Genomic DNA, 14432 nt, shown 5'->3' on the forward strand with positions numbered 1-14432 from the left:
TGGTCAACATGGTGAAACCCTGTCTCTACCAAAACTAATCAGCTGGACTACAGGTACACACCTGTAGTCCCAGCTACTCAGGAGGCTGAGGCACGAGAATCGCTTGAACCCGGGAGGCGGAGGTTGGAGTGAGCCGAGATCACACCGTTGCACTCCAGCCTAGGCAACAGAGGAAGACTCGGTCTCAGAAAAAAAAGAGGGATTTCCTCTTTGATGTATTTTATGATATCCTCCCCCCATATCTGTCACTCCTCTCTGTACTCATTTCTATCACAGAACTTACTGTGCTAAAGTGTCATCATTGTTTTTTCTCATTCATCTCCATCCCAGGCCAATAGCTCCCTGAGGTTACAGCATTTCCTCAGTAGCTGGCACATAGGAAACTGAACAACACACGTTTGAATGAATGAGCAAGAAAAAATAAAATAGGAAAAAGAGTTATTCGTATCAGATGGCTCATGTAGCACCAAAAATGAAAGAGAAAGTTGGATGGTGATGGTGGGAAACAGGACTGTGGCTGCCAGCTGTGAGGCCATCTGCAAGCACACAGCAAGAAGCTCTTGATCAATAATGTGAACTCATAACAGGATGAAGAAGGTGCAGCTGAGGCTTTGCTAAGACTACTCGGTGACAGAACCCATAAGGACAAGCAAAGGCTTGGAATATTCCCGAGGACGCAAAAGTGTGTTGGCCATTCGGGCTCCTGAGGGATGACCAAGCCTTAAGGGACGCCTCTCACTTGGTGCCTGGTCCTGCCAAGCCCTTTACTGGGTTTCTTGACTGGGTTTCATTACCCCGCCCCGCGCCACTAGTGGAAACAGGTAAAACCTGGAGAACCAGGTCCTACTTTAGAGGCCGTTCCAGGCATGCGTCATTACCCGCGCACGCAGGCGCAGCAACTTCCTCGGTAACTGGTACTGCCCATGTCCGATATGGGAAGTGTTTGCTCAGGCTTCCCTAATTTATCACCTTTCCTTTGGGCCCCCGCCCTCCTGTTCCTGTGGGGGAAGCCTCGCGAGATCGCCCTTGGCCGTACCCAGCGGCGCCATCTTTGTACCTGGCGAGCGACGGCGCCCGACGGAAGCCCTGAAGCCAGAGCTTGCTTGCCAAGCTCTCGCTCAGACCGGATCTAGGAAATACGAGGCGGGCCTCGGTGGGAGGGACGCACTGAGGGAGGAGGGAGGAAAGGGGGCGGCGGCGGCTCACACCGGATCCCGGCCCCGCACGGCGCGCACCCTGGGGGTTCGGGCGGGGAAGCGGCGCCGGCCCGGACCCCCCGCGGGAGCAGGCAACGGGAGTGAGGGCGAGGCGGCGGCGGCGGCGACCAGAGAGCAGCAGCCGCCTGGTGAGTGTCCGCGGGGAGGCCCGGCACCTGCCGGAGCTGGGACGTCGGAGGCGCCCCCGGGATCGTCCCAGTGACCCTGTGCCTGAGACGGTGGGCGTGTGCGCAACTGCTGGTGTCCCGGGGACTCCGCTCGGCCCGGGACTGCGGCTGACAGCGGGAACTGCGGGGCTGCGGGAGGTTTGCGCAGGGCCTGGCGCGTCCGCGCCCGCCCCAGACGCCCTGAGAGGCCGAGGGAGAGGGAGTGGCTGGGGTGGGGTGTCGACTTGATGGGCCTTGGTCCCCCCAACGGAGGGGAAGATGCCCTTCCTCGCCGGACCCTAGGCATTGCTGAGAGTGAGCCTCTGTGGACCGGCTTTAAGCCCCCAGGAAGGTGTTTGAGGATGAGGACTAGCAGCACCAGCGTAGGGGCCGTTGAGGGTGTTGAGAGATGTGAAGGTTAGTAGCAGTCTAGTAATAATTGTTGGAGAGGAGGTTTACAGATGACTGTTGGTAGGTGTTGAGTAAGGAGAAAATATTGCTTTCCTTTAAAGATCACACAAGCAGTCCTCTGAGGTCCAACATCAGATTTCCCCGTTGGAGTTCTGTAGCTTACTACCGTGTGCCAGCTCATAAAGTGCGTAAAATCAGGATTTGAAGGGTGAGGGACAGGTGAGGCATAAAGTAAGCTGCAGTAAAAAAAATCTGAAGTTTGTTAATGTGTTAAAATGTAAAGCCTTCTGTTTCTACTGAAATGTAACTTACTTGAATTATTTAAGAAAACTTGCCACCTTTGGTCCAGACCGGGCTTGTCAGTCCGGTGTGTTTCTTCAGTGACGTTTGTCAATCAGGCAGTCATTTTGGCATACAGTATATTTACTTCTGGTTTCTAAAAGAACAAGAATGAATGAAAAAAGGGAGCGGTTTGGCAAACTGAGCTTTCTTTGCGCACTTTTTCATTTTGAAAGGATAAGAGAATTTACTTTTTTCTTTGCTTTAGCAATGATTTGCAGTAGTATACAAGAACACGTGGAAGAAGAAAGAAAGGGTTTTTTGAGATGAGAGTTTAATTTTGCACAGTGTTAAATTATAAAGGGCCTCATCACCCATGGCAAATTTTGTGATGGTGTGTTTTTATGAACACCGGAAGAATGCAGGCACATACATATACATGCTTCTTAGTCAGTGTGTGATATGAATCTTTACAACCTTAGGGACAGCCCCTGCCCCCATTTGCTTACAACTGGCTTAATCAAGGGAAAGTTAGACTTCGGTGAAGGTAAATATTAAATGTGTGATTTTCATCTTCACATCTGAAAGAACATAATTTGCATTCAATCACCCTGAATTTTCTTCCATATGTTTATTTGATGGAGTCTTCTCCTCAATTATAGATACCACATTGTGTACAGTTTGTTGGAGCAAACAGAGCTAACGTCGATTATATTCAGGCACTGGAGATCCTCACAGCCACCCGTTGCTAAAAAGATAATGTTATCCCGATTGCACAGAACAATACTAACCTCGAATATTCTTTGGTGACTTCCCTGAGGAGATTATATAGCCCTTAAATTGCAGAGCTAGAACTCAGACCCATGTAGGTCTGATTCTAGAGCGTGTGTTCTTTCACCGTACTGTGCGTAAGTTTTTGTGCTGACTGATACAAACTTTATGAAAATGGAAATTTGTGTTACAAAGAAACCTTTCAGTTCTGTTGGTAATCTTGAAAGCTTTCAGTGTCCTTGGCTCCAGATAATCTCAAGGTTTTTTTTTTTTTTTCTTTTCAGATGTGTCCATTTTCTAGCCAGAGGTAATATTTGAGTTAGAAGTCTGCTAATCTGTAAAGATTCCTAATAGCTGGTAGTGACCTATCTGAATTTCAGATATTTTCAGCAACTTTGCCTCTTGCGTCAGCATGCCCAAGATACTTCAAAGAACAGATATTTTGTTTATTCTGGTCCTGAATAGTATTTCAAATTACATTATTAAAATGGCAACTATCTATAGGGATTTGAATTTGCTTTATCAGAGCTTGGAGGTACACATACACACCCCTGCCTTCTCCAGCAAGTGGAGTACTTGACAGCTGATCCTGTTTTTCTTCTCTCTAATAATTTGATACAAAGGTTTTGGACCCTATTCATGATTTGCAGAAAAGACGGCAGCTCTTCTGGGATCCACCATAATCTGCTATGGGGCAAGGGAATGAAAGACCTTAACAGGTTCCCAGGCAGTATCTTAGGTGTTGGTGAAACAGTGTGAACATCTTGCCAGTGGTCACTTTTATCTCCCACTGTCTCTGCTGTTGCATTTCTTATGTGCTGCAGAGCCTGCCATCCTGGCCCTTATCTCTGCTCAAGAGAAGGGCTCCACATCTGAGTAGAGTTGAAGTGGAAGAACAGCCACAGAAATCATAAAAAAAGAGAAAAAGATACTAAATATCTGGTACTCATCCTCCACCAAGTCATTTGGTCAGGTTTAGCTGCCTAGTTAATTATCTCTGGCTGAAAGTTCTAGAAAAGTTATGAAATTTGGGATTTGCTGCTTCATCTTTAAGAAGTACATTGTTCGGGGGCCTTCAGTTAAGTAGTCCTGTCTTCATGGAAACAAAAGAAGTCTTGTGTTCCTCAGTACACATCAGCATGTGTGTGTATTATGTGGCTTTAGAGACTGTTTTAAATAATGCCTTGGCATCTTGATGGGCAATCTTTGATCTGAATAAGTTTTTAAATATAGTTATACTCCCAAGAAAGAGTTAAATAAAATATACTTCCTTACTTGTGAAAGTAATTACTCATGGTATTTGGGCTGTTTATTAGGGCGAAAAAAATCAACAAATGATAATGTAACTGAATGCTTACCAAGTAAACAAAGCCTTTCTGAAATGATTTATATTGCCACTGTATAAAGATAAAACACTGGGAAATTGCCTCATATCTACTTATAAGTTTATTTTCATACCTTCTATATAGTAAACCTCAAATTATTACTATGGCCACAAATATTTATTTCTCTAAAAGTGAAATGGACCTGACGAAATATTTGGAACTATCAAACCGAATTAATCCTAAATAAGAACATTTATTATAGTTTAATTCATGGACAGTTCTATTTGTCCAACTCTAACATCCTACTTCCCTCCCTGCTTCAAATTTCTCTACTTTCCGTCCTCTCCTTCTGATGCTGTTCCTGCCATTTACCTGTCACCCTTAGTTTTCCGTTGACATTGAAGTCTTTGATAGGGTGGATACTAACAAGGAAGGCACCAAAACTCCTCCAGGTCCCTTCTCCACATTCCCGTGCTCTAGGAGGTCAAGAGGGATGTGGATAAGACCTCTTAACCCACCCTGTTCTTTCTTGAAAAGGAGAACGAGAATAGCCAGAGTGAGGGAAGCACTGTCAAGATCCTCCAATGGTTTCTCCTCCTCTTCCCTCTCCTTAAGCGTCAAGGAGGAAAGTTGGTAAAAGCCCACGTGCTGCAGGAACAGGCACTGTACACTTATCCTCTTCAGCAGCCCACCATCTTCGCACTGTGTCCTCACTCCTTTCAGCTGCCATCTCCCCCTCCATCCTTCTTTCCCAGTTGTTCTTGCCTTCCTCATCCCTGGATCTCCTCCCACCCCAGCTCTGCCTTTTTGCCCTCCTTCATAGTGGAAGCCGAAGTCTGTGGTCCTAGAGAACCTCAGACTTCAGTTATGGGAGGGAAGATTTCCTTTTTCTACCTCCAGGGCTAAATGGGTCAGGAGTAGTTGCTGTTATCCTAAGTTGGAATGCTAAATTGATTTTCCTGTAGAAACATTGCCCACACAGGTTCTGTGTTTTGTTATACTTCTGTAACCTTTTGGACATTTAGGCTTTTGTGAGCCGGCTTGGAAACCTAGCATATTGATTACTGTCTCCTGGAAAGGCAAAGTCTGAGTTTCAAATAGATGATTTTAAAAATCAGCTTGTGCTCCAGAAATTGTTGAGGGTTGCCTGCTTTTTGTTAATTATTCACTGAAATGGTAGGTATTAATAGTACACCTTTAGCTGTCCGGAATTAGATTTATGTGGATCAGATGGCTCTTCTGGGAGATAAACTGATAGGCTTTTTAGATTGTCGATGAAGAATTTCTAAATTTAGGCACATGTTTTGAAATAAAATTTAAGTTAGTCCATCTCAGCCTAATATTGTCATTAAAGCAGGCAGATCTTGAAGTTTTGTTGAAAGAGCATAGTTTTGGTTTTTCATAAAAGGAATATCTCGTTCCCACCATGAATTACTGCTGATTTGAAACTTTTCAAAGGTATTGGATCTCTTGCAGTTATTTTACCCTCGTTTATTTAGTGAGTAAATAACATGGGACAGTGTGTTTGTTTTACTTCAAGATTTTAAAATAAAGAGTGTGTTGAGGTTACATACTGTACCACTGTTTGTGATGTTCAGACAATTGAGGGATTTGAAGGTGATAAAAACAAAACTAAGTATATTTTAAATTTGTTTTCCATAAATGTGTTCAGTCTTATCTTGGTTGAAGGAAATACTCCTAATAAAAGGCAAGATGGGTTTTTTTTTTAGTTTCCAAACCACTCTTTCGTTTGAAAAATGACTTTCAGTAAGCATGCTCTGTTCATTTTAAGAGTTTACCAAGTTATTTAATTACACACAGAGTGCAGAGGTTAAAAATATGATCTCTAGCGGTAAAATGCTCAAATGTTCAGATCTGACACTAACTAGCTCTGTGTTCGTGGGCAAATTACTTAATCTTTGACCTGTTCCCCCATTTTTGAAGTGAGGATAATGTGGTATCTACCTCATATAAGGATTAAATGAGCCAGAGGATGTATCATATTTAAAACATGCCTAGCAATGGTGAATATTCAAAAAGAGTTAGTTCTTATTATTATATTGTCATCATCATTACTACTATTACTGTTATTACTTTAGCTGCTTTCTAAGATGATATGCCTTCTGCGGTGTGGGCATGAAAGATACATTTGTTTACCTGGTAGCAATTTTTTAATGCAGAGTTTATTTGAGAGGCTCAGGGAGAGAGCAGTATGTTAACTGCTGGATACATCCACAATTGGCCATAGTGCAGAAAATTCATAGAATATTAAGCTTATTTTTTTTCAGTAACACCATTCCTTTTGTTAGGTATAAAGAACTGTGCCTTTTTGATGTTTGAGCAAAACTAGATTATTTGAGTAATTGCAATGTCTTTATTAAAATTCAGTTATCTTGGTATTTACAGGCTAGAGTCTGTGCAGGGGGAGCCTCAATTTCTAAATGATCCATTGGTAAGACTTTTTTTAAGCAGCACCATTTTCCCACAGAAAAATGTCACATAATAGTGTTCAGATTCCCAAGCCAGCCCAACATATCTGAATTTGAATACTGATAGTATTATAAAAACTAACTTTTATGTATAACAGTGTCTCAGCAGGAACATGCACTGAATATATCAAGTACTGAAAGATTATGACCACAATCTTGCATATATGGCAGTAGGGCTATCTTCCTTTGCAGTTCTAGCAAGGACCGTCAAGCCTTGGGAAGAGAAATCTTTCCTCTGGTAGAGGCCGAGGGTAAGTAGTGGAGACTGGTCTCTAGAAGGCAGTAGCTTTTTTCTGGCTTGGCTCCTCAAAAGGCTGTATAGTATAGTGGTTAAGCGCATGGACTTGTCCACTCAGAGTGCTTATCTTCAAATCTCTGTTCCATTACTTACAGAACTTCTCATCTGTAAAATGTAGATAAAAGTAGTGCCTCCCTTATGGGGTTCTTCAGAGGATTAAATGTGTTAATATGTGTGTAGCGCTTAAAATAGCACCTGACCCATAAGTGAGTGCATAAGAAATGTTACGTATTTTTTAATTATTAAGCTCTACTGGTCTAGGATCTCTAGAATACCTTTGTCTGCTTGGCTGTCCACTGCCCATATCTTTTGCACTAAACAGGATTATTCTCTTTCCTTTCCACTTTGGAATGGTTTCAGACTTTTCATTCCTGCCTGAAGTATTTTTTAAGGAGTTTTGGGGGATTTATTTTATTTTTTAATGTTGGAGAAATAGCATTTAAAGAGTCTCTTCTGAGAACCCACTCCGTTTCCCCTTTAGGCCTTGTGTTGATGGAGACCATTATTTTAAGAAAGATATTGACTGCGGGCATTTAATTGAGTCAGAATTGAGTTACAAATTTCTCAACTTTTAGTAGTTTTTGCTAAGTCATTTCTTTTTAAATAAGCTTTTTATTTTGCAATAATTTTAGACTTACAATGAAGTTGCAAAGATTATACAGAATTCCCATATACCCAAGTATATATAACCCTGGTACATTTGTCTCAACTAAGACATTAACATTGGTACATTATTGTTAGCGAAACTGTAGATTTTACTCGATTTTACCAGAATCTCACTAATGTCCTTTTTCTGTTCCAGAATACCATGTTGCGCTTAGTTAAGTCATTTTTAATTATTTGTATTTATATCATGGAGACCGCCAGTTCTTCAGTGAATAGATTTCTGTGGCTATAAAACCATTTTCTGTTTTAGTTTGAAGTTTTCTGCACATACTCGACGGCTAGGTGTTTCCTCTAGGGATGGCAAGTCCAGGGATTTATCTTGGCACTGAACTTTATAGGTTGAAATAAAAGGAGAGAGTCCTATTATAGTGGAAAGAACACTATGGTGATGGAGTTTAGGCTAAAGCATTTTTATAATTTAAAACTGTGTTTTCATGGGACTAAATGAGTTTGTTTATGCACTATTCACTTTTGATGGATTTGATTTCAAAATGACGAGTCATTCTTCCTATTAAAAGTGTTAAGCATACTTCTTGGATATAGAAGCTAATTGAAATGAATTGGAGAATTTAATTTTTTAGTACTCATCATAGTTGTGATTGACTTAATAAATTAATATTGTTAGTATAATTAAATTTCAGTAATTTAGAACATTTGTTTATATGTGCTTTTAGAAAATCCTTGGTTTCAATTTGTGGTAACAATAGAATCTTTTTGTTTTTTTCAGGGATACCGTATGTAATAGGTGCCATTGTTACTCTAACTTTTCGCACATGCCTTCAGTTTGATGTCAAAGTCATCATTTAGTGTAAACAGCAAGTTATCTGTTAGGCTGCACATCATGAACTTTACTTTTAGAAAGTCTTATCTTTTATGCCACAGAAATAGCATTTGGCTATTAGTCATGGATGGCAAAGAAATTAATTTTGAGTTGTTTGGATAAAAATGTTTCAGTTGACTATAGTGTGTATTGAGGGACACTGCCAGTAAACAAACTCTCTTGGTAGGTGGAAATCCCCTAGAAGTTACAGAAAATTGGGAGGAGGTTAACTTAATTAAATAACTTGAATTGTTTAGACGTATTCAGAGCGTCTCATGACCTTGAACAAATCACCCAACTTCAAAGGACCTTGGTTTCTTCATTTGTAAAATTAGGGAGTTTGACTAGATGTGTAAATCTAGTTGTTAGTTAACTTCTAAGATGTAAAAACCCTCTTGTTTAACAAAAACCTGCAAGATCAAGTTGCTTATCTGAAATCTTTATGAATCAACACGAGTCACTAAGTCTAGATATAAGTCAGTTTATCAGTTGGGTTCAAATAGTTTCAAACCAATATTACTGTAAGTTTGAGAATCACTAGTTGTTTGACACCTCTTATATATTTTTGGTAATTAGTATATTGCCTTTTAAAATTTTGTTATCTGATTTTTGTACTTTACCCTGAAGCAATGAACTTCAAACTTTTTTGTTCTCATATTCCCTAAACAATTGTGAAAAATGTACTCCTTTACACTTAAAACAAACCCAAATAACCTTTTACTGAAGTTTAATATGCAGAAAGTACACAGAAAGTATGGTAGTGAACAACTCCGTGAATTTTCACCAACTGAGCACACTTGTGTACTAGCACCCAGATCAAGAAATTCTTACCACCTTACCCCCCTCCAGCCCCACCCCCGCATATTTTCCTAACTTTTAACACCACAGGTTAGTTTTGCCTACTTTTATACTTTATCTAAATGGACTCTTGTCTCTGACTTCCTTTATGCAACATTGTGAATTTGAGATGTATTTATATTGTATGTAGTTGCAGACTGTTCATTCTCATTACTGTATACCATTCCACTGTATGAATAGATCATTATATATCATTGTTGATGGATATGTAGGTAGATCTCAGTTTGTGGAGAATGTCTTTGTGACCTTGGAGTAGGCAAAGATTTCTTCAACAGGACTTTTCAAGAGTAATTATTTCTTTTACAGTTTAGATTGGATAAGGAATGGGAGAACTGGTTTATTGAAAGATGAGCAGTTAAATTTTTTTTTTAATGTTAATGTATAGTTAAAAATACTCTCTAAATCTCAGGGAGAATGTTAGTATTTTTAACTAAATCTTCCAGGTAACAGGCTTGTGCTTTCATGACTATTTTGAGAGGAATTCCTTCAAAAATGTGTCATGTACTTCCTTGTCTTTTTGACTTGCTGATTTGTAGGAGTTTTTTACTATATGCTGGAAATGAGCCCTTGCTGGTTGTAAATATCTTCTCCCACTGTGTGGCATGCTTTTTCTATTTCATGGTATTCTCATAAGATTACCTTCAAGGTATTCTCTCATCTTCTAGAAGCTTTATTGTTTTGGCTTTCACATATAGATCTAGCATATACCTGAAATTGATTTTGGTATATTGTGTGAGGTAGGGGATAATACTGTTTTTTCTTATATGGATAGCTAATTGTCCCAGCACACTATTTCCCTGCTGTTGTCAGGAATCAAATGTCCATATATCTGTGGTTCTGTTTCTGTGCTCTCTGTTCTGTTCCTTTGGTCTGTTTGTCTCTACTTGTACTGATGCCACATTGTCTTGTTTATTATAGTTTTATCATAAAACTTGATATCTAGTAGAACAAGTTCTTCCACATTGTCCTTCGAAAGCATCTTCGCTATTCTTGACCCTTCGCACATTTCTTTGATTTTAGTGTCATCTTGTCATTTTCCACACACACCCACAAAACCTGTTGCTACTCTGATTGGAGCTGCATGGAATCTAGAGAGCAATTTGGGAAGAACTGACATCTTTATCATTTTCTGATTCATGAACATGATACACTACTCCATTTATTTAGGTCTTTAATTTCTTCCAGTAATGGGTGTGATTTTCTCCAGAAGATTGTTCACAATTTTTGAGAGTTTTATTTGTAGATATTTGATATTTTTTGATATTGTAAATGTTTATAGCCATTATTTTGTTTGTTTATATCTTTATAGTGACCTTGTATCTAACAGTTTTGCTAAACTTTTAGTTATATATCTTTAGAGTATGTATTCGATCTTTTACTATGTATTCAGTCTTATCTGCAAATAAAGTCTTGTTTCTTCCTTTCGAAATGTTATACTTTTGTTTCTTATCTTACTGTACTGGCTAGTATTTCGATTATAATGTTGAAGAGAAGTAGTAATAGTGGCGCTATTGTCTTGTTTCCTTTCTTGAAAGGAAAACTTTGAACATTTCTCCATTAAATATGATGTTTAATTTAATTTTTTTCTAGCTATCATCAGATTAAGGAAGTTTCATTCTGTCCTTAGTTTGTTAGGAGCTTACATCATGAATAGATACTGGATTTTATCAAATGTTTTTCCTACTGTTAATATAACCATAGAATATTCCTCAAGTCACATTATATTGATTGATTTCTTAATGCTAAATAAACTGCATTCCAGAAATAAACCCAGCATGGTCAACATCACATTTTCCTCTAATTTTACTTTGGAATTTTAGATCTTTGTTCGTGAGCAGGGTTGGCCTGAAATTTTGTTTTTCTTGTGCTGTCCTTGTCAGGCTTTAGTAGCCTTGTAAAATGAGCTAAGGAAGATACCTGCTTTTTGATTCTCTGGAAGAGTTTAGGTTAAATTTGGTTTTATTTTTTCTTTAAATGAATGATAGAATTTAGCAGTGAAGCCATTTAGGCCTAGAATTTTCTTTGTGGGAAAGCTTTTAATTACAGATGCAGTTTAAAAAATACTAATAGTATTCTTCAAGTGTTTCTATTTTGCTAATCTCTGCCTTATATTCATTATATTTTATATACCTTTTTAGGAATTATTTTGCTCTTTTTCTAACTTCTTGAGATGGGTAGGTAGGTGTTTATACCCTTGTTTCCTTCCTGACATACATATTTAAAGCTATACATTTCATTTTCAAGTATTGCTTTACCTGCATCCCATCATTTTTGAGATGTAATATTTTAATTATTTGACAGTATTTTTAAATTCTCACTGTAATTTCTTTTTTGATCCATGGGTTTTTTAAAAGTATATTTCTTAATTTCCAGTAATATGAGAATTTTCTGTGTATTTTTTGTATTTTGTTTCTGGCTTTAACACATTTTCCTTAGAGAATTTTCTTTGAGTGATTTCAATCTTTTAAAATGCCCTGGGACTTACTTTATGGTTCAGCATGAGGTCAGTTTTTGCAAATATGTAAGCACTTGAAAAGTATATTTCTGCAGTTATTGGATATAGCATTCTATATATGCCCATTGATCAAGTTTGGTAATCATATTTTATCTCTGTCCCTACTAACTTTTTTGGTCTGCTTATTCTTTTAACTACTGAAAGAGATATCCTTTCTTTCTTTCTTTCTTTTTTTTTTTTTTTGAGATGGAGTCTTGCCCTGTTGCCCAGGCTGGAGTGTGCAGTGGTGCAATCTCAGCTCACTGCAACCTCTGCCTCCTGGATTCAAGCAATTCTCCTGCCTCAGCCTCCCACATAGCTGGGACTACAGGCACACACCACCACTCCTGGCTAGTTTTTGTAATTTTTATATTTTTAGTAGAGACGGGGTTTCACCATGTTGACCAGACTAGTCTCGAACTCCTGACCTCAAGTGATTCACCTGCCTTGGCCTCCCAAAGTGCTGGGATTACAGGCGTGAGCCACCACGCCCAGCAAAGAGATATCTTAAAATTTACCCCTGAGATACTAATGCGTGTCTAATTCTCTGAGAAGTTTTGTCAACTTTTGCTTTATATATAATTTGAGTCCATGTTATCAAGTGCATACAAATTTAGTTCTTTATATTGTTCTGGTGAATTAAGCATTTTATCACTATGAAGGGACTCTTTTTAACTCTAGTGATCCTTTTTCTTTGATTCTGTTTTGTCTGAAACAAATACAGCAACACCATCTTTAATATAGCAATACCATCTTTATTTTAGCTAATGTTTGCATGATATATGTTTATCCTTTTACTTTTAACCTTTCTATATTCTCATGTTTTAGATGGGTCTCTTGAAAGCAACATATATTTGTAGATTTATTTTTTAACCCAATCTGATAATCGTTCTTTTTTGAAACATTTGATTCATTTATATGTAATATAATTATTGACATTTTGGGGTTAAGTACAGCATCGCATTTTTATTCTACTAACTCTGTATTTCTTTTTCCCCCTGTATTTTTCTTTTATTTGACTGATTATTTTTATATCGTTTTTCCTTTATTACTTCAGATATCACTTATTCATTTGTATTTTTTGTGATTACCCTAGCATTTATAGCATGTATTCTTCACTTATCAAAGTCTAGTGTTAACTGATACTTCTACCTTCCTTCTAGTTGAAGCAAGAATATTAAAGCACCTTAGTTCCATTTACCTACCTTGTGACATACATATTGTTGTCCTGTAATTTAGTTTTCTGTATGTATTTTAAACCTTACAAGACATTATTATTTTATACAGTCAATATTCCTTTAGATTTCACATGCTTATTTGAACTTCATGGGTCTTCATTCCTTTCTCTATCTGTGACCTTCCATCCTGAGGCAGTTTTCTTTTGCTTCATTCGTAGTGAGGGTTTGCTGGAGATGAACTCTGTTTTTATTTGTCTGAGCCTGTATTTTAATTTTTTTCTTGGAGGATATTTTCTCCTATACTAGGTTGGCAGTTGTTTTCTTCATGCTCCTTGGAGATACACAGTCTTTTAGCTGCCATTTTTGTTGTTGAAAATTAAGCTGTCAATCTAACTGTCGCTTCTTTGAAAGTAATCTCCCCACCCCTGCCCCCGCTGCCCCTCCATCAGGATGCTTTAAAACTTTCCTTTGGTGGGAATTCATTAAGATTGTTACACATGTAGTGTGACAGGTTTCATCATTTTTGGAACATTTATTCAAATATTGCCTCTGCCCCATTCTGTCTCTTTTCCTTCTGAGATTCTGATTAACTCTTGGATATTAGACCTTTCTCACTATATCTTCCAGGTTTATTACCCTATCTTCATTCTGAGCCTTTTATTTTCCCCGACCTATCTTTCAGTTCACTGTCTCAACGGTGTCTATTGGCTGTTAGACCTGTTTATTGAATTCTTAATTTCGGTTTTTGCATTTCTCAGTAATAAAATTATTCTTTGCTTCTTTTAAAAATCTGCTGTGTAGCCCGGGCAACATGGCAAAACCCCATGTCTACAAAAAAAAAAAAAAAAAAATACAAAAATGAGCTGGGCATGCTGGTGCATGCCTGTAGTCTCAGCTACTCAGGAGACTGAGGTGGGAAGATCACCTGAGCCCCGGAGGTCAAGGCTGCAGTGAACTGTGATCACGCCACCACATTCCAGCCTGGGTGACAGAGTGAGACCTGGTCTCAAAAACACCCAAATTCTGCTGTGTCACATTTTATGATTTCTGGGTCATTGCTGAGGTTTTTAAGTTTGGCTTTCATCTCCTTGAACATAGCAAGCACAATTTAAAATCCATGTCTGATAATTCCAATACTTGGAGTCCTTCTGAATCTGTTGTGGTCATCTTATCTTGTTTCCTCGTGTACCTGATTGTCTTTAATTGCATGCTGGGCATTGTATTTGAAAAATTATTTGAAAAATCATTTGAGACCAAGGATGATAATTTTTCAGAAAGGAGTATATGTGTGTGTGTACATCTGCTTAAGGGAATCCAGAAAATCCAGAGTTGCTTAATCAAACCTCAGCTTTGGAGACCTTCCTAGGCCAACCAGATGACTCAAGGCCACACTGCATTCAGTGTATGAACAGATTTATTGTGGTTCACCCTTATTTCTAAGGTGTAGCCCTTCAGGGTCCCAGCCCGAAAGTGGATGAAG

The 14432-nt window shown here is 38.6% G+C and overlaps 1 protein-coding gene across 1 annotated transcript in view; it reads left to right on the forward strand.

The window, feature by feature from the left end:
• Positions 1 to 1041: 1041 nt before the first annotated feature.
• Positions 1042 to 14432, forward strand: part of TAB3 (TGF-beta activated kinase 1 (MAP3K7) binding protein 3) — a 62362-nt gene continuing 48971 nt past the window's right edge. Inside the window, 1 exon segment of the mRNA XM_033200844.1 lies at positions 1042 to 1345. The gene's annotated coding sequence lies outside the window, so the exon portion shown is untranslated.

This window comes from Trachypithecus francoisi, unplaced genomic scaffold (genome assembly GCF_009764315.1).
Source record: "Trachypithecus francoisi isolate TF-2019V2 unplaced genomic scaffold, Tfra_2.0 Lachesis_group6, whole genome shotgun sequence".
In the NCBI taxonomy this organism is placed as follows: Eukaryota; Metazoa; Chordata; class Mammalia; order Primates; family Cercopithecidae; genus Trachypithecus; species Trachypithecus francoisi.